The 20,997-nt window shown below is 42.7% G+C and overlaps 1 long non-coding RNA gene across 1 annotated transcript; it reads left to right on the top strand.

Annotated features, from left to right (window-relative positions):
• The first annotated feature begins 570 nt into the window (after positions 1 to 570).
• Positions 571 to 20,726, top strand: LOC112443851 (uncharacterized). Its single transcript, XR_003032255.2, has 3 exons — positions 571 to 2,560; positions 9,190 to 9,302; positions 10,940 to 20,726. It is a non-coding gene; the product is annotated as an uncharacterized lncRNA (long non-coding RNA).
• Positions 20,727 to 20,997: the final 271 nt, after the last annotated feature.

Raw genomic sequence — 20,997 nt, 5'->3', positions numbered from 1 at the left:
GTATTATTGTGAAACTCTGATATTTGCAACAAGCCAATGAAGGCAATGCATTGGAAAGGAACATGGTTTTGTTAACTCTCTAAATCTTTTCATGTAGGGAACAAACTGCCTCCTTTATAGCACATCAGTCTTACTGAGATGAAAGGTCCTTAATTTGGATAGTTTGTAGAAAAGATTTACCAGGAAACTTTCAGTTCACATAACGAGAAGCTTCTAGGTAACTTCTAGAATTTCTTGTCTTCCAATGTGAACTCAGTGTTCTTAAAAAGAAAGGGCAAGGGTTAGTGCTTCCTGGGATCTGGCTTCAAGTAATTAATACACCATCACTGTCTTCAACTGGGGGAGCAGGCATGGGGTAAAAGTGTTGCCTTAGGGAGACTTTTGTCAAATGGATAATTCAAAAAAGTCATTCCTTTTGAGCTTGGAGTCATTAACTCCTCTAGTAACCAACTGTGAGAGTTATGTTTGAGCTTGTCTTGAAAATTACTTAAAAAAAAAAAAAGGAATAGACAAGGGGCTGTTGACTTGGCTGCCAGTTTATTTACACATCTTAAGCAAGAAGCTGCATATACTTGTTTTAAGATTCGTTTGGAATCCTACTGGCATTCTGCAGTCATGTCACAGAAGAGTCCGTCTGTGTCAGAATCAGCCCCTGCTACGGTGCAGATCAGGCTCCAACATTACAGATGGTAGGTAACTCATTCCCTTTTAATTCAGGAAAAGTGGTATTCAAATACCTGTTTTATACACTCAATCATTTGAGCTGCGCTGTGCTTAGCTACTCAGTCGTATACAACTCTTTGTGACCCCATGGACTGTAACCCGCCAGGCTCCTCTGTCCATGGGGGTTCTCCAGGCAAGAATACTGGTGTGGGTCGCCATGCCCTCCTCCAGAGGATCTTCCCATCCCAGGGATCGAACCCAGGTCTCCTGCATTGCAGGCAGATTCTTTCCCATCTGAGCCCCGACGGAAGCCCAAGAATACTGGAGTGGGTAGCCTACCCTTTCTCTAGGGGATCTTCCCAACCCAGGAATCGAACCAGGGTCTCCTGCATTGCAGGGGGATTCTTTACCAGCTGAGCTACCAGAAAAGCCCAGTCAACTCAAAGGAAACTCTTTAAGGACAAGCTCAATGGCTGGTACTTGATTCAAAGAAGTGACAGCTCATCAGAGTGCTGTCAGTTCTGTTGGTTCTTCTGTGATGAACCTGAGGAAGGAAAAAGGAATTCCAGCTCTCATCATGTTTGGGGTTGGAGTAGGTGTCTTAGTTTGTCAGGATTGCTGTGCCAGAGCACACCGATGAGGAATGACAGGAGCCTATGGCCCCACACGGAAGCTGGGAAGTCCAAAATCAAGGTGTTGGCATGGCTGGTTCCCTCTCAAGGCTGTGAGGAAAGGATCTATTCCTGGCCTCACCTTGGCTAATGGATGACCCTCTTCTCTGTCTGTCTCCCTTCCGTAAGTGGTCCATGTCCAGGTTTCTCCTTTCTTAAGGACACTGGTCACGCTGGATTTGTTGCTGCTGTCGTTTAGTTGCTCGGTTGTGTCCGACTCTTTTGCAACCCCATGGACTGTAGCCTCCACCAGGCTCCTCTGTCCATGGGATTTCCCAGGCACCATCAGTCAAGTGGATTACCATTTCCTTCTCCAGGGGATCTTCCCGACCAGGGATCGAACCCACTTCTCCTGCATTGGCAGGCAGATTCTTTATCCCTGAGCCACCAGGGAAGCCCTTTCCTGGTTGAGGGCTATCCTAATGACCTCATATTAACCTGTTTACCTCTATAAAGACCCTGTTCCCAAATAAGGTCACAGTTTAAGGGCTTTCCTGGTGGCTCAGGGGGACACAAAGAGTCAGACACCACTGAGTGACTAACACTTTCTAAGGTATTACATGTTAGGACATCAACAGATGAATTGTGGGGGGATGAAATTCAACCCATAACGTGTGGAGGGTCGGGGGGGAGGTGTGGCATTCAGTGAAAACCCACATAAGGGACACCCACGGCTGATTTCTAGTAGCCGCACTGATACCCTCAGTGCAAAAACAAATGCTTTCAGCGTCTCAAAAACAAACCTCCTAGAAGCAGTCAGCTTCGTTCACTGTGTTCTATTAACTGATGCACAGAAGTGCCCAGGACCTTTTGGAAAAGACCTTCACCAGAAAGTGTAAGTAGTTAAAAGACTTGGTGTTTGAAGGACCATCATTTTACTTATCAATGACTTTAATTTATGTTAATACCTCACTCACCGATCTTTCATTCTGAGTAAGTAAAGTTCCTCTGTTTAAAATTACGCTGTAGCCTAATTCATCCTTATCTAGAGGATACCTAGGACAGTGTGTCTTTAGCATGGAGTAATGATAACTTCAACGGCACGTTTGTTGAGACACACAGATCTACCTCTTAAAACCTGGACTACTTTGAACAGGTGACTTAACCTCTCTGTGCTTCTCTTCCCGTATGTATAAAGCGGCTTACTAACAGAGTTGGAGAATCAGATGAGATAATGCCAGTGAGCGCTCAGTTTGGGACCTGGCACACAGCAGATGCTCAATCAGGTGGGAGTTGTTCCAACTTTATTATATTTTGTAACTTCATAAAGCAAGATTGTGGATCACAGGCCAGGTCTTTAGTGTCTACAGGCTGAGAGCGGGTGTGGAGGGCCTATCATAAAGGGAGCTTCCTGATTCTGAGGACACTTAAAAGCTGGGTGACCCACACTCCCAACATCCTGCATGTCCCTTGCATGTATCACTGCTTCGTCTGGACTTCCTGTTGGTATGCAATGGTGGTTGGCGCCAATGTGATGCAGAATGCAAGGTGGAGATAAAGTCAGAAGGGAGGAGAGACAGAAGGATCTGTGAGTAAATAAGAACTGAAATTCAGAGTATTTAGCCTTTTCATCACCTACAATAAGTAAATGCTTGAGAGAAGCCCATGCTGTTTAAGATACATCTATTGATAGAAAATTCCCCTCGATCTTGTTTCTATCTATAGTCTTCCATATAATCAACCCTTAACTTTCCTTTCTAAAGTCGATTCTCTTGACTTTCTTTGGTTCTCTTGGCTGCTTGGTTACTGGTTTTTCATCTGCATAATTAATCTGTGTGACTTTCTCTGATACCATGTGTGTAACCAAACCTATTACTACTTTCCCTATATTTCTGGCTACTTCCAATCACTTATAGTCTAACTGGCTGTAGCCAGAGCTTAATGGAGAAGCTCACTCTGATCAGCAGACAATTCAAGACCACCCAGAATGTTCCTCTAAACCATTTTTCCAGCCTCATTACCATCATTCATTACAACAAGCCCTTTAATCAGGGCAAATAAGTGACTTACTGTTCCCCCTGAGTTCCCAATTTCCATGCTGTTGTTTTTTTTCTCCCTGGAATAATCCTATTTCTTTCCATCTCTTCTTTACCCTGTGTGCCCCCCCACCCCCACCACTTCCCACCCAAAACACACACATCAACCAGAGCCTCCAACCTCCAGCTCAAAAAATGTGGCCCCTGCCCTCCCAAGAAACTCCACTGCCTCTCCCAAGGTATTTTCTTCAGACTCCATCCCATGCCACATCTAGCAGTATTCTCAGCTTTATTCTTAATGATCTGCATGGTGAAACGGAAGCTCCCCGCTCCCCAGAGCCTAGCTCACTGCCTGACATAGAGGGGCCACTTGACACAGGTTTTAATGAAGGGGCAAATGAACGAATGGGAGTGAACAGTACAGGGAAAATCCCAAACATCAAATAATCCCAAAGCAATCTATATGTGAGTTTGGAATGTATTTTATACACACATTCAGAGAACATCAAACACAAAACTTCAAACACAGCAATGAGGCCAGCCTGTGCAGATCCCAGTTGGGTGGGGTGGCCTGGGAAAAGGGTGGGAATCCTAACAGGAAAGGAGGAACTTCTCACTCGGCAACAGCCCTTCCCCAGCCTCAGTGGCTTATCTAGAAATCAGAGAGACTCCATATGGCTTAAGGGTGCAGGGCTGGGTAATGAATAAATGATTGTAATGCCTTTGGAAATGGAAGTGCTATGCAAATGCTAAATGATAATAGGAGAAAATAATCATCTTCCATTATCTTCTTTAAAGATGTAAATGACATAACTCTTTTAAATCTAAAGTGGGTTCAAGAAACAGCAGTATGCTGAACAGGGAGGTGGACCAAGTGATCCTGCAAACCCATTCAGCGCTCTGAATGCAATTATAGTGCTGACCATCAGCCCTGAAAACAAATTACAGTAGCTAATGACAGGGAACAGTAATTAGAATGTTTTTAGAAAATTACTTGGAAACAAAATTGTCAACAAAGACCTCTCAAATATAGATGTAAACAGCTTAAATAACAGAATAATGCAGTGACCTCTGCCCCCGAGTGACACAAAGATGATGTTAAACACATTCCGGGTCCCAAATCACCGTCTTCCAAAGTGATTATGTACATTGTTTTTAACCTCAGTCTTCGTGGGTCATTCCAAATGAGGTGGAGAGCCAAGTGCCCTTGAACATTCTGCTGTTTAGTAAAGTCTTATCCGGGTTCACCCGTATATTCTGGATAAGTCTCCCTTTCCCCTCTCCTTTGCATTCTTTGTTATCTTTGGCATTCGTTTTTGAAAAACATGCGCCTCACTTGGAACAAATCCATTAAAGCAAACAACCTTAAAACTTTCCCAACCGCCCCCACGGCTGTGATCCACAGGCGCCCCGATACTGGGAGGGGGGCGCTCGCCTGCCAGGGGTTACAGTGCTTGGGGGGATCCTGCTGGAAGTTTCTTGTTAACTATAATAGGATCTGACATGTACGTATCTCAGTTTTAATTCCCTGCAGACTGGTACAGCTCAAGCCTGTGATAAGTACGTGGGGGGATGGAGTATAGAGGAAAAAAAAAAAAGGCATGGGTGGAGGGAGGTATGGAACAGGAGACAAGACACACTGCAAGCCTTGAGATTGGAACACGTTCTCATCGCACTCTATTAGTAACAGAGCAAAACCAAATTTCCCCAAACAGGGAAGTTTGAGGAGAGAACAGCTTCAATAAAAGGCTGCCACTTTTTTTTTTTTTTTTGGCTCAGAAAAGCTCAAGTTTAACTCCTCATTTTTGGCCTGTAATGGAGATTGGAGCAATTCCTTGCAGTTGTGTTCATCTGTGTGTATTTTAAGGCAAAACAAGTACCAAAAAATATGTGTTTAAAAGAAACCATATTCAGTGGAATTCTTTCTGAAATGTGTGTTCCACATCCTTCTCTGACTAGACAGCATCCCAAGGAGGGCCAGTGTCTTGTAACTGAGAGCTCCAAGGTCACTCCTAGAGCCAACCGCCACAGAAAATGCTGGACTGTAATTTATGCTTGGCCCCTAATATGAAGTCGTTTTGAAAATGTCTTAGCCCACATCGGGGTGGTTTTCTCTGCCTCTGGACTTTGCTGTCAGGCTAGCTAATTTCACTTTTCACAACCCCATCCACTTTTCAGTTTCTTGCTTCTTAACATGCTGTGGCCTAAACCTCTAACTCCCAAGAACTGTAGCCTAAATGGCTCTCAGTAGGGGCCTGTGAGCAAAGTGATATTGACTGCTTGCTAGAAACTTTGCATTTTTCACTTTTGTTCTTTGACCACATTCCAAAGATCTGACTGTATAAATGGGGTACCACGGAAATTAATAAAAGCTGCTAATTATAGCACAGAATTTAAGCATCTGATAGAGATTTATATGAGATACTCATACAACCTTTCTTTCTATTTTCTGGCTTTTAGTTTCATATTTTCAGGATGATGCAATATGTTAACATGCTATTTGTTTCTAATTAATTTGTAAACATCCACTAATAGGATTAATATAATTCTATTACAGAGAATTTGTTATACAGAGGAACAATAACCCTAAAACCCATAGTCCTAAATCTTAACCCTACCATGCCTTGCACTTTGGGGTATTTCTTTGACATGCATACACATGCTTTTGCAAACATCCTGACATCTTCTATACAAGTGTATATCCTGGATTTACACATCCTGACATCTTCTATACAAGTGTATATCCTGGATGTATTCAAGTAGAGTTGATTTACAATGATTCAGGTGTAAAGTGATTCAGTTATGCTTCTGTATGTATACTATTCTTTTCCAGATTTTTTTTCCATTATAGGTTATTATAAGATACTGAATATAGCTTTCTGTGCTGTACAGTAGGTCCTTGTTATCTCTTTTATGTATAGTAGTTTGCATCTGTTAATCTCAAATTCCCAATTTATCCCTCACCCCTTCCCCTTTGGCTTTTCTGTTTTACCAATAAATTCTTTTTGTTTTTTAGATTCTACCTATAAGTAATACCACATGGTATTTGTCTTTCTCTGATTTCACTCACTGTGACAATCTCCAGATTCATTCATGGTACTGCATTCTTTTTTGTGGTTATATCATTTTTATGGTTGAGTAATATTCCGTATTACCTCCATATTTTGGTTATTGAATGGAGCCATGGATATTAGAGTACATGTATCTTTTCAAATTAAAGTTCTTATCTTTTCTAGATGGCTAGGCATAGGATTGCTTGGAGAAGGCAATGGCATCCCACTCCAGTACTCTTGCCTGACAAATCCCATGGACAGAGGAGCCTGGTGCACTGCAGTCCATGGGATCACCAAGAGTTAGACATGACTGAGCGACTTCACTTTCACTTTTCACTTTCATGCACTGGAGAAGGAAATGGCAACCCACTCCAGTGTTCTTGCCTGGAGAATCCCAGGGACGGCAGAGCCTGGTGGGCTGCTGTCTACGGGGTCGCACAGAGTCGAACACGACTAAAGCGACTTAGCAGCAGTGGCAGCAGGATTGCTAGATCGTATGACAACTCTATTTTTAGTTTTCTGAGGAACCTCCATACTGTTTTCCATAGAGGCTTCACTTATCTACATTTCCACCAGCAGTGTAGGAGGGCTTCCTTTCCTGTCTGAGCCTTTTAATTTATTGTTGGATTCAGTTGGCTAGTATTTTGAGGAATTGTGTGTCTATGTTCATCAGTAATATTGGCCCTGTAATTTTGTGATTTTTCTTTTTTTGGTCTGGTTTTGGCATTAGGGTGATGGTTGGTAGTTTCACAGGATGAGTTTGGCAGTATACCTTCCTCTGCAATTTTTTGAAGTAATTTCAGAAACAGGTGTTAACTCTTCCTTAAATAGTTGGTAGAATTCCCCTGTGAAGCTATCTGGTCCTAGACTTTTGTTTCTTGGGAGTTTTTAAATTACTGATTCAATTTCAGCACTGGTAATTGGCCTGTTTCTGTTTCTTCCTGGTTCAGTCTTGAGAGATTGTACGTTTCTAAGAATTTTTCCATTTCTCCTAGCTTGTCTGTTTTCTTGGCATATCGTTGTTCATAGGAGTCTCTCTGTATTTTTACATCCTGTGTTTAAAATGCCCTATGTAAAATGCACTATGTCATGGATAAAGAACTTGTGGTACATATATACATGGAATATTACCCAGCCATGAAAAGGAACAAATTTGAGTCAGCTGTAGTGAGGTGGATGAACCCAGAGCCTGTTATACCAAGTGAAGTCAGAAGGAGAAAAATATACTATATGAACACATACATATGGAATCTAGGAAAATGGTACTGATAAACCTATCTGCAAGGATGGAATGGAGACACAGAGATTGGACTTGCGGACACAGCAGGGGAGAGGAGGGTGGGACAAATTGAGAGAGTCGCACTGGCATGTATATACTCCCATGTGTAAAACAGATAGCTTAGACAGCTAGTGGAAGGCACTATAAAACACAGCCCAGCCTGGCACTCAGTGACGACCTAGAGGGGTGGGAGGCTCATGAGGGCAGGCATATATGGTCATAACTGATGCGTGATGTTGTACAGCAGAAACCAACACCACATTATAAACCAATTATCCTCCAATTAAAAATAAAAAATTCACCATCATAACTATATTCCTTGTTGCTATACACACACACACGTTTTCATTGCTGTCCCTTTATTTTTTTAACTGAAGGAGAATTGCTTTACAGAATTGTGTTGGTTTCTGCCAAACATGGCTATCCTTTTAATGACAACAGATTATTCCACTGAGTAGCTATATAATGATTTACTTAAATATTTTCTTATTATTGGGACTCTAGATTATTTTCAAATTTTTACCATTTAATAACTCTGCCATGAACATCTTCCTGAACATAGCTTTTCCTTGTGGGATTTTATCCTTAGGAGTCTCAGAAGTAACATTACTTAGAAAAAGAGTATGACAATGCAGAACCAAGTCTTAGAAAAGAAATTTTTGAATGGGTGTTGGTAACCTTGGATAGCAACTGAGCACAACTCCAAACCAGCTGGCAGGAATCCCAGAGATGAGAGGTACTAGCTAGGTCAGGGGAAGGTGTTCCACAGCTCTGCTGCTACGCTTCTAGTCCTGCTCTACAGTGGAAAGAGAGGCTCAGGAATGTTTTAAAAAAGACAATGTGAAAAGTGTATTTGGATCACTGCTGAAATGAAGCAGCTATGTGGAGAAATCTGTATCATGGCACCACCCATGTTCACGATGATTCATGGGAGGAAAAATGGGAAAGAACTAGCTGGAGAGAATCCTTACTTAAGTGTTCATCTAGAAAAACTCTTATTTTAAGACCAATTAGCAACTGCCTTATACTTGTGTTTTTTACTGAATGCCACATGAATGCACTGGGATGGTTTTGACAAGTAACAGAAGATCCAAATAAGAGCCTAAACTGGAAGAGGTTTATTATTTGACATGATAAAAATCCATAAGAAATAATAGTATTAATAATCATTTCAGAAATAACATTAAAGGACTATGTCCCAGATATTATTCTATGCTCTCAACTTATATTAAGTCACTTATTCCCTTGTATAAAGCTCGTGATGTGTCCACAACTTGAGACGAGGCAACTCAGGCATGGAAGGTTTATTATTAAAGTGTGCACAGATATTAGGTGTAAGATCCAGAATTTAAACCCAAGCTGTCTAGCTCCTACTCTTCTAATAGGACTGTTGTCTAAACAGTTAATTCATTGGTTCTGTAATTTCACAAATGATAGAACACACCAACTCAAGCATGCCACTGGATTTACGGGTGGTATGCATTCGGATTTGTCGGTGCCTGTAGTGTACTGCTTTTAAATATCTGCTATATCACCCTTGGATCTAGGTAATTTCCAGTTTTCTCCTTTGCCATCTTCATCACATCGACAATAGCTTCCTTCATGGATAAGACAGGTTCATTAATTTGAAGGATCACAGATACGATGATGTCCAGCAAAGGTGAGTCAGACATTTTCTTTTAGACTTTACTGCTTAGCTTCTTAAAAAGTACAACATACATGCACAAATCTAAAATGTTCAGCTTGATAAATTTTTACCAGAACACTCAAGTCATCACCACACAGATTAAGATACAGAACATTACTGGAACCTTAAGCCCCCTCTGAGATTCTTATAGTTATTCTGATGAAATTCTCCACTTTTCTGCTATTTTATTAAACATGTTGATCATAGTTATTTTTACTTCCTTGTCTGATTACTCAAATATCTCAATCACCCCTCGGTCTAATGTATGTTTCTATTCATTTGTGGGTTTTTTTCCATCAATCCCAGTTTTTTTTTTCATTGTCAGGCTTTGTGTATGAAAAATTGTAAGGCTCTTACTAATGATATTTTCATTCAAAGATGATTTATTTCTTTTCTGAAGGCAGAATAATTTCAGGTCAACCTCGTTTGGCTAAGAGTGGATCCTAGGCTTTCTTAGGCTTGTTCTTCTCTCATAGTAGAGTCATCCTGGAGGGGTCTCAACAGTATCTGGGCCCTTCAGTCATGCTGGGCCTCAAACCTCAACCTCTATCTGTTCATCCTCTTTGGAAACTCCAAACCTGAACTTTTTCCAGTCCAGAGAGATTGTCCCTGTGCCCAGCTGTCACTTTCTGTCCCACCTTCACTCCTTACACCATTGTTGGGTACAAGTAGAACGTCCTGATGGTGGAGGGCAGAGGGAGAGGGGGGTGGAATGCAGGGCTTCTTTCTCCTCTCTCCCCAGAAACTTAGCCACTCAATTCCTGTTTTGCCTTCATTGTTCTATGGCCTTCAGTAGTTGGTTTAAATGTTTTGTTCAGTCTTCATAAGGAGGGGCAAAGGGAAAAGTCTATCCAGTATGCCCTCAACGGAATACCTCTTAGGCAGTCCCTGCCACTGGAACTTAAGTGAGTCAGTGACAAGGGCAAAGAGACCAACATATACAGTCAGACCAACCTGGGCACATGGGACATCTGAGCCAAACCGAGACTCTGCCAGAAAATAACGAGAGGAACTGGGATTCCAGACGATCTAAGTGGCGGTGCTTCTCCTTAGAAGGACTACGACGTGGGGCTCTCTACAGTCTCCAGATAGACCTGATGATATAGGCACTTCTTTTCTGCTTTGATTCCATTAGTTTACAGGCCCCTCTGGATCTCTGCTCTGCCTGCGTGTGTGCGCCTGCTCAGTCATGTCCAATTCTCTGGGACCCCATGGACTGTAGCCTGCCAGGCTCCTCTGTCCGTGAGATTTCCCAGGCAAGAATCCTGGAGTGAGGTTGCCATTTCCTTCTCCAGGGGAATCTTCCCAACCCAGGGATCGAACCCACCTCTTCGTATCCACTATCTAAACTGTGTTTAAAATCTAGATAAGGCAGGTTCTACTATTAAATCATTTGATTTTAAATGGAATTTTCTTATGTGAAACATTAGAAATAACATAACAACATTAAAAATTGTGTTATGACACATCCAAAGCTAAAATAATGGACAATCTTCTCTTCAATACCCATAACTCCAGAAACTTTTAAAATTTTCTACAGGAAGTTTGTATTATAGAAACCTACATAAATTATTTATAATTAGTTTAGTTTACTCATTTTTTTTTTAAAGTACTTTGGTTCCTGGACAAGATGGTAGAGCAGAAGGACCTTGTTCTCACCTCTTCTCACAAGCACACCAGAGTCACTACTAACTGTTGAACAGCCGTTGATAGAGACTGGAACCTACCAAAAAAGGTATTCCATATCCAAAGACATGAAGAAGAACCCACAGCAAGACTGCAAGGGATGCACTCCCGATATAATCAAATCCCATACCCCCCAGATAGGTGACCTACAAACTGGGGGATAATTATATTTCAGGACTTCTCCTACAGGAGTAAGCTTTCCGAGCCCCACATGAGGTTCCCCAGCCTGGGGGTCTGGCACTGGGAGGAAGAACCCTCAGAGCTTTTGGCCTTGAAGACCAAGGGGGCTTGATTACAGTGTCCCACAGGACTGAGGGAGAGAGGGACTCACTCTTGGAGGGTGCACACGAGGTGTGATGTGCCCCGGGACCCAGGGCAAAAGCAGCTGACTTAATAGGAGCCTTTAAAACTATCTGAAGAGATAATAGCTGAAAACAGCCAAGAACAGGAACTGCAGGGAGTTCCATACAGGATTAACCCAGGGAGGGACATGCCAAGACATGTAATCAAACTCACAAAAATTAAAGATAAGGGGAAGATATTAAAAGCATAAGGGAAAAGCAATAAACAACATACAAAGGAATCCCTATAAGGTTACCAGCTGAGTTTTTAGCAGAAACTCTGCAGGCCAACAGGGAGTGGCAGGATATATTTAAAGTGATGAAAGGGAAAAAACTTACAACAACAGTACTCGATCCAGCAAGGTCCTTGTTCAGGTTTGATGGGGAAATCAAAACCTGTACTGAAAAGCTAAGAAAACGCAGCATCATCAAACCAGTTTTATAACTAATGCTAAAGGAACTTTTCTAGGTGGGGGAAAAAAAGGTCAAAACTAGAAACAAGAAAATTATGAAATAGGAAAGCTCATTATGAAATGGGTAAAGGCAGACATACAGTAAAGGTAGGAAATCACACACAAATACGTTATCCAAGCCAGTAACTGTGAGAGGACGAGTACAAAGGCAGGATATGTGAAGTGCAGTTGAAATTGAGATCAGCAACTTAAAAACAATCATATATATGTGTGTTTTTTTTTAATGTATAAAAACTGAGTCATTTTGCTGTATGCCTGAAACCCAATAACATTGTTAAATCAACTATACTTCAGAAAAATTACTTGGCCATTCTAGTGTGTTAGTCGCTTAGTCGTATTTGACTCTGTCAACCCGTGGACTATAGCCCACCAGGTTCCTCTGTCCGTGGAATTCTCCAGGCAAGAATACTGGAGTGGGTTGCCACTCCCTTCTCCAGAGGATCTTCCTGACCCCCGGATTGAACCCAGGTTTCCAACACTGCAGGCAGATACCTTAGCATCTGAGCCACTTGGCCAATATAGGATGTCTGGAAAATTACAGAAATGCATGAAGAAGAAAAAACTTAACTTCAGTCTCACCATCCTGGGATTTTATTACCTTGTTAACTTTTGGAGAATACCCATAGGATATTTTCTCCCTCTGTCTCTGTGTGTGTTTGCACACAATTAGAATAGTTTTAACACTGTGGACATTTTATACATTTTCAAAACAAACTTTAAATCTTTATTGATTTTTTTCCTTTAAGATACAGATAAAAATTATAGTAGGTTAGCTGATTATTAGGGCTTTTTACTTAAATAAAAACTATAAAAGTGATAATTCCTTCATATTACTTTGACAGTGTTTTTCTCCATTTGAATCATATGACCACACATCCTGGGAGTTTTAAAGAAAAAAGTAAAATTTTATGAGAGTCAGGTCACTATGAAAACAAACAAGGAACTCAAGGGTAATGTGTGGAGTTTCACAATGTCATGCTTACAACTTCACGGCAAATTTTGAGATCAAACTGTGACATTTCCAGACTGAGACTCCAGAACTCTAAACCCTCCTCCTGTTTTATTTCACCAACATATGCAGAATATTGGAGGTCTCATAAGAGGAATCTGAATAGAGAGAGGAAATAGCCAACATCAGGGAATATCCTAGAGAAAGAAAACCATGATTTCCTTTCTACCAGAAAATGTAGCTGCTCAGCTGAGATTTGTCTTTGCTCATGCAAACCATTTATTGGGGTACAAAAAGAAAATATTAAAACTGTAGTTTTATTTCTTCATTAAAAAATATTTTCTCTCTATATATCTTATATGATATATATTAGTACAGTAGGATACATGCATACTTTATAAATTATTATGTATATTCAGTTCAGTTGCTCAGTCGTGTCCGACTCTTTGCGACCCCATGAATCGCAGCACGCCAGGCCTCCCTGTCCATCACCAAATCCCGGAGTCCACCCAGACTCACGTCCATCGAGTCAGTGATGCCATCCAGCCATCTCATCCTCTGTCGTCCCCTTCTCCTCCTGCCTCCAATCCCTCCCAGCATTAGAATCTTTTCCAATGAGTCAGCTCTTCGCATGAGGTGGCCAAAGTACTGGAGTTTCAGCTTTAGCATCATTCCTTCCAAAGAAATCCCAGGGCTGATCTCCTTCAGAATGGACTGGTTGGATCTCCTTGCAGTCCAAGGGACTCTCAAGAGTCTTCTCCAACACCACAGTTCAAAAGCATCAATTCTTTTGGGGTTAACTAAAATTTGTATATATTACACAAAAAGATATTCTCATAATAGAAGTATACAAGTAGAAACATTTGGAGATCACTATCATCCTTCCAAAGCACTTCTTTACTAGAGTCTGAGCTTTTAGGTGGAGGAAAATCATACCCTCACTGGAAAATACACTGTTTTAAAATGGTATGTCTTTTACAACAGAACTAAGTTGAAGCTGAAACTCCAACCCTTTGGCCACCTGATGCGAAGAGCTGACTCATTGGAAAAGACCCTGATGCTGGGAAAGATTGAAGGCGGGAGAAGGGGACGACAGAGGATGAGATGGCTGGATGGCATCACCAACTCATTGGACATAAGTTTGAGTAAACTCTGGGAGTTGGTGATGGATGAGGAGGCCTGGTGTGCTGCGGTTCATGGGATCGCAAAGAGTCAGACATGACTGAGCAACTGAATTGAATTACTGAATGAAGTCTAAGGAAGAGGACTTCTTTTCCAGCCCCTTCCCTGTGCTAACGGAGAAGAGATTCACTCACTCATTCAGCGTGTATCGAACGCCGCTCTTTGGAGAGCAGCATCCAGAGCACAGGGAAGGAAACAGACAGGATTAAGACACGATCCAGACGATAATCTGTCATTCAGGGAAAAGGGAGGTGGGAGCTCTTAGTTCAGATTGGGGGTATTGGGAAGAAGGTTTCCAAGTGAGAGATTTCCATATGCAAGGGAGTGCCAGGCAGTCCTGGATGAGGAACCGAACAGAGCCATGCAAGCGCAGAAAGTTTTTGAGCTGTTGGAGAAAGGCAATAGTTCACAGAGACCGGATGCCAGTGTACTCAGAGCTATAGAAAGGGCTGTAGACTGGACTGGAAAGGAGACCATAACAGTTCTTGGATATCGTGCTGAGTCTGAGCAAAAGCTTTGCAAAACTCATATTACTATTCCCATTTTTATATGCAGAGAAGCCTGGTCACAAGGTGTGTAGAGAATAGAATGGGCTTCCAGTCCGAGGTTCTTTTCACTTTTCATTTATAACTCCTAGCCATATAAAAAGAAAAACGCAACATCTCCTTGAGTCATGAGAATAAAAGCAAAAATAAACAAATGGGACCTAATTAAACTGCAAAGCTTTTGCACAGCAAAGGAAACCATAAACAAAATGAAAAGAAAACCCACAGAATGGGAGAAGGTATTTGCAAACAAAGCAATCGACAAGGGATTAATCTCCAAAATATACAAACATCTCATGCAGCTCAATATCAAAAACAAACAACCCAATCAAAAAATGGGCAGATGATCTAAATAGACATTTCTCCAAAGACGACATGCAGAGAGCCAAGAGGCACATGAAAAGATGCTCAACATCACTAATTATTAGAGAAATGCAAATCAAAATTACAACGAGGTGTCACCTCACAACAGTTAAAATAGCCATCATCAAAAATTTTTCAAGTAATAAATGCTGGAGATGGTGTAGAGAAAAGGAACTCCCCTACATTGTTAGTAGAAGTGTAAATTGGTACAGCCACGATGGAGAGCAGTATGGAGGTGCCTTAAAAATCTAGAGTGTTATACCACATGATCCAACGATCCCACTCCTGAGCATATAGCCAGAGGAAACCATAATTCAAAAAGATTCGTGTGCCCAGTGTTTGTTTACAGTAGATAGGACGTGGAAGCAACCTCATGTCCATCAGCAGAGGAGTGGATAAAGAAGACGCGGTACATATATACAGTGACATCTTGGTCATAAAAAAGAACAACACGATGCCATTTGCAGTAACATGGATGGGCCTAGAGATTGTCCTACTGAGTGAAGTCAGTCAGTCAAAGACAAACAGGATACCACTTACATGTGGAATCTAAAGAAATGGTACAAATGAACCTATTTACAATATAGAAGTGAGACGCAGATATAGAAAACAAACTGTGGTAACCAGGGGAACAGGTGGGGCTCAAGTGGGAGACTGGGATTGACACACATACACTACTCTATACAGAACAGATAACTAAGAACCGGAAGCACAGGGAACTTTTTTCACTCTGTAGTGACCTCCATGGGCACAGAAGCTTAAAAGAAGAGTGGATGTGTGTGTGTGTGTAACTGACTCACCTTGCTGTGCAGCAGAAACTACCACATTGTAAATCAACTGTTTGTTGTTGTTTACTTGCTATGTCCTGTCCAACTCTTGGTGACCCCAAAGACTACAGCCCGCTAGGCTCCTCTATATTTCAGTTTTTAAAATGCAGGATAAAATGCTTTTCAGCGTTGTTGCTTAATTGTCATGTGAGTTTAGAAGAGGTAAATTGAAACACCTAATAAGACTGAAGAGCCCTTTTGTCCTTTACATTATCAGGCCTCTTAAGTCATCATGTGTGATGACTTGCCGCAGCGCTCACAAAGGCTGTCATTAAAGCATTAATGCCAGGGACTGCAATCTCTGTACCTCCATATCCCTGTGTCTGACATAGTGCCTAGGCCCTCACAGGTACCTAATAAAGAAGGAAATAAAAACCAGTTTTTCTGTTTTCCTTTTAAAGAAGTCCATTAAATTTGAATTCAATCAAGGAAGTTGATTAGGGAAGGGCTCAGTCGCTTCAGTCGTCTCTGACTCTTTGCAACCCCATGGACTGTAGCCCACCAGGCTCCTCTATCCATGGGATTCTCCAGGGAAGAATACTGGAGTGGGTTGCCATTTCCTTCTCCAGGGGATCTTCCCAACCCAGGGATGGAATCCGCATCTCTTGCGTCTCCTGCATTGGCAGGTGGATTCTTTACCAGTGTGCCACCTGATTAGGGAATCATGCACACAGATACATTTGCAATCAATTTATGTCCCTTTACTGTGGATTTGGAATTTTCTTTATGAAAATTAGGGTTTTTGAATATCTAGTTGACAGCTACCTACTTATAGTAATGGATAGAACACAGTGATGGGAAGTATTACAGGAGTTAGCTTTAGGTAAAATCTTGGTTCTATGCATCAGTTAACCATGGGTAAAACTGTATTTCATCTTAGGTATTTTCTAGAAGTTTCATTTTTCTCCTCTGTGACATTGGAATATTAGTACTATTTTGCAGGGTTGTTGGAAGGCTTAGAGGTATAAACTCTGTATTTAATATAAAGTCTCTTGTCATGTAGGCACTGAATAAGTTACTGCTATTACTGCTATTTTCTATTTGAATTTTTAAAAACTCGGTTATACTTCTTGACAAATAGTCATTTTGTTGGATGGTATTCAAGCTTGTGAAATCTGTGAATCTGTTCTACAGACATATAATTTTTTTAATCTGTGTAAGTTTAAATACAGAACAATCCTGTTGGTCTGGTTAACTTCGGCTCAATTGTTTCCTGTCTGTGAAAATATCACTGTTTGTTTAACAGCTTCTGTCAGAATGGGGTTAAGGCAACCTACAGAATAGTAGTAAAATCGGGTTTAAACAAATCTGTCTGTTTATACTTAATTCTACTTACTGATAGAATGAACAGTTTTATTAGAAAATAATCAGCGTGTGGATCTCTTTTTTTTCTACATTCGCTCCACCTTCACCACACAGACCCTCTTAATCTTCCAGTGATTCTTGTTGAGTTGGGTTCTTAACAGATAACAATGAATTTTAAGCATAGTATTTACCACACTCTTCATTCTCTGGGGAAACTGATTTGATGGGAACAGCAGATTTGGAGTTCTGACCTGGGGCGATGTAGACAATTTACAGAAAAAATAAATAACTCGGCAGAGTAAACAGTATCTTTTGAGAACTTATCATTCCCTCTCCAGAAAAGGCTAGCAGAGTGATTCTTCTATGTATCTTATTTTGTTGGAGACATAAATCTCAGTCATAAAATCAGCTGAGGACTCTGCAACTTTACAACACACACGCTGTGGGCTTCCCAGAGTTCCTACAGATCAGAGCATCCAGCTCGTTCCCATTCCCTCAGGAATGTTTCATTGGAGGCTTGAGACACGTGAGTTAATAGGGTTCATGCTCTCCATTCTGTTTTTCCTCTTTGCAGGTCTCCTAAGAGGATTAATTTATGCATCCTATTTCAATAGAGACTTTTCACACTAAAAATGTCAAATTATTACCCACATCATCTATTGTCACTTATTAGTGAAGTCTCAATGGCCAAGTCCCCCTTTCACATGAAAAGTTCACGTGGGAGATGAGTCCTGAGTTTTCCACAGTCACCCCAGTGAAGCTTAGCACCCGGGAAATTCTATGTGCAAACCTCAGCCTGCAGACAGACGGTCCCATCTCACCCTCCAGTCCTTCAGTAAAGACAAGTGTCATCCTGCTTGGTAAGTAGGTATGTGTTAAATTCTAACAGTCTAGTCTTTTTGCCTTTTTATCAGCCACACAAATTCCCTAAGTTGTTTGCTTTTCTAGTCGAAAGCAATAAAAAATAAATAAATAAAAATGGAAACAACCCATACAGTAATAAGCTCTTATTTTGTGGCGCAAGTCCAGCGGTCTTTGCAGGGGGCCCCTTGTAGTTTGCTGGGCCTCGGCCAGTGCCCCTGGAGGACACGCGGGGTGGGAGGACCCACGGCCTCTCCCTGCGGTGGTGGAGCTGAGCCGACAGCCCTCGGCCAAGGCCTGGGCCCTGCAGAACTCCACCTGAGAACCCTGATTTGGGCCCCTTCTCCAAATGCACCCACTGACTTCTAAGAGGTTTCCCCTAACCTTTACAGGGTGATTGAGAATAGGTCCAGAGAGAAAGTAGAATGGTGATGGCCAGGGAGTGAGGGCGGGGGCAGTGGCGAGAACGGAGAGTCATGGTTTAATGGCACGGTTTCAGTGTCGCAAGATGAAGAGAGCTCTGGACGGTGCTGATGGTTGCATGATATTATGAATGTTAATACGGCTGAACTTAAAATTACTTAAGATGGTAAATTTTATGTTATGTGGAGTTTACCATGATTTTTTAAAGTGGGGGCAAAAGAGTAAGTCCAGAGTTATCACCACACCTTTAAAGGAAACAGGCTCAGTGCAACTTCAGAGTCTGGGCTCAGATGCCATCTTGTTCATTCCCGTCCTAGTCTCCTCGGAGGGCAGCTCTTGGCCTCCAGCCATTGGGTCCACTCTCAGCAGGAGTCATGGACCGCCTGTGGGACCCTCTGTGCAGCTCACGTCTGAGGGTTGGAGAGAAGGGCCCCAGGGTTGCTTGGTGACCCCCAATCCCCACTGCTTCTCCTGGGCTTGGTGGCACAGGCTCATTCGTGTCTGTGCCCAGGCCTCGGTCTACAGCACAATTTGGAAGCTGATCTACCCTGGGGAACTTTCATTTTAGATGACTTTCTACTGAGAGAGAAGGTAAGATCAGTGCTCTGATGCTCTAAGGATTCGAGGCACCATCAGAATGGCCACCAGCAGAAAATCTACAAACAATAAATGCTGGAGAGTATGTAAAGAAAAGGGTACCCTCTTGCGCTGTTGGTGGAAATATAAATTGATACAGCCACTGTGGAGAACAACAAGGAGATGCCTTAAAAAACGAGGAATAAAACTACCACATGACCCAGTGTGTGGGTCATATGGGGTCATATGCTCCCACTACTGGGCATATGCCCTGAGAAAATCATAATTCCAAAAGACACATGTACCCCAGTGTTCAGAGCAGTGCTATCTACAACAGCCAGGACACAGAAACATCCTAGATGTTCATCGACAGGTGAATGGATAAAGATGTGGTACATATATACAAGGGAATATTACTTGGCCATGAAAAGGAATGAGTCAGCTGTAGTGATGGGGATGAACCTAGAGGCTGCTGCACAGAGTGGAGTAAGTCAGAGAAAAACAAATACTGTATATTAGCGCACACATATGGAATCTAGAACCTATTTGCAGGGCAGGAACAGAGAGGCAGACACAGAGAACAGACTTGTGGGCAGAGCTGGGAAAGGAAAACATGGGGCAAACGGAGGGTAGCACTGACGTGCGTGCCCTATGAACGTACGTGCCCTACCGTGTGTAAAGCGGCTCGTGGGGAGCTGCCTGTATGGCACAGGGAGCTCAGCTCTGTGCTGTGATGACCTAGAGGGCTGGGATGGGGGCAGGAAGGAGACTCAAGAGGGAGGGGATATATGCTTGTTTATAGCTGATTCACATTATTATAGAGCAGAGACCAACACAACATCGTAAAGCAATTATCCTCCAATTAAAAAATTTAAAGATTCAAGTATCCCAAACTTCAAAGTTTTCCACCCCATGACTTTTTCCTAATCCACCTCTCCTCACAAAACTTGCCAAGGGAGAGAGTGGCTCTGACCTACGCTGCAATTTCTCTCCCCGCTTCCCCATACCTTCCATGGTTTCATATGATTTCGTACACTCTGCCATCCTCCTCCTCTGCTTTACTTTTCCACCTTAGCACTCAGGACTGTCTGATCAGGACTGTCTGATTTACTGTGGTAGTTGAAAAACGTATCTTATTATCCGTCCGCTTTTTAGAACACATACCCCATGATGTCGGATCGTCCATCCTTTTTGTTCATTCCTGTATCTCGGGCCCCTAGAACAGTGCCTGGTACAGATTACATGCTCAGTGATCATGTTGGATAAACGTCAATGAGGAACAGACTGAGGGCAGGTCTAGGGCCACTGGCTGCCAGTCCTGACTGTGCTCAGGGGAGGACACCCAGCTCATCTTTCCCAGGGGCCGCATGGCTCATCAGAGGTGCCCCCCAGACTCTGGCTGTGCCCCTGACAGCCTGAAATCTGGTGGATCCCCTTTTCATTGGCCACTGACCTGGTGGAGGGTACAATACTGAAGGGGTTCTTTGTATGTATAAACTGAGTATCTCAAGCCTCACCCTTGTGTAGAGCCAAGGGAGATTATCCTGACACTGAACATCAATCTGAGGTGCTCTCAACTCCCACCCCTGTAACTGCAGGCCCTCGACACCTCTTCCTCTCTGTTTCTGACACGTTCTTCCATGCAAACGTGGCCAAGGCACCTGCCCACCACCCTGCTGCCAGTGCCCTCCTGAGGAAGGTCCTCATGATGCCAACCATCGGAACCACTTGGGAGTCCCCTCTCCACAGCCCTGGAGCTTCGCTGTGGGCTCTAGCGGCGTGATGGAGAGGACTCTGTAATGACTCGCCTGCCAGTGCAGGAGACATGAGAGACCTGGGTTCAATCCCTGGGGCGGGAAAACTTCCTGGAGAAGGAAATGGCAACCCACTTCAGTATGGTTGCCGGGAGAATCCCCTGGGCAGGGTTGCAGAGAGTCGGACATGACTGAAGTGACTTAGCGCGCACACACACACTGCTTCTGCTCAAAACTTCACTGGCCACAGCACCTCTGGGGTCTGGGTCTGCGAGATTGATGGGCAACCTGCCAGGCTGGTGGGGAGTGGGGCAGAGGGCTTGTTCACCTTCCTTCTCCTTCCAGGTGCTCACACAAAGTAACACCCCTCGACTGCTGCACCC

The sequence above is a fragment of the Bos taurus genome, chromosome 23, assembly GCF_002263795.3.
Source record: "Bos taurus isolate L1 Dominette 01449 registration number 42190680 breed Hereford chromosome 23, ARS-UCD2.0, whole genome shotgun sequence".
NCBI lineage: Eukaryota > Metazoa > Chordata > Mammalia > Artiodactyla > Bovidae > Bos > Bos taurus.
This window is presented reverse-complemented; position numbering and strand designations above follow the sequence as displayed.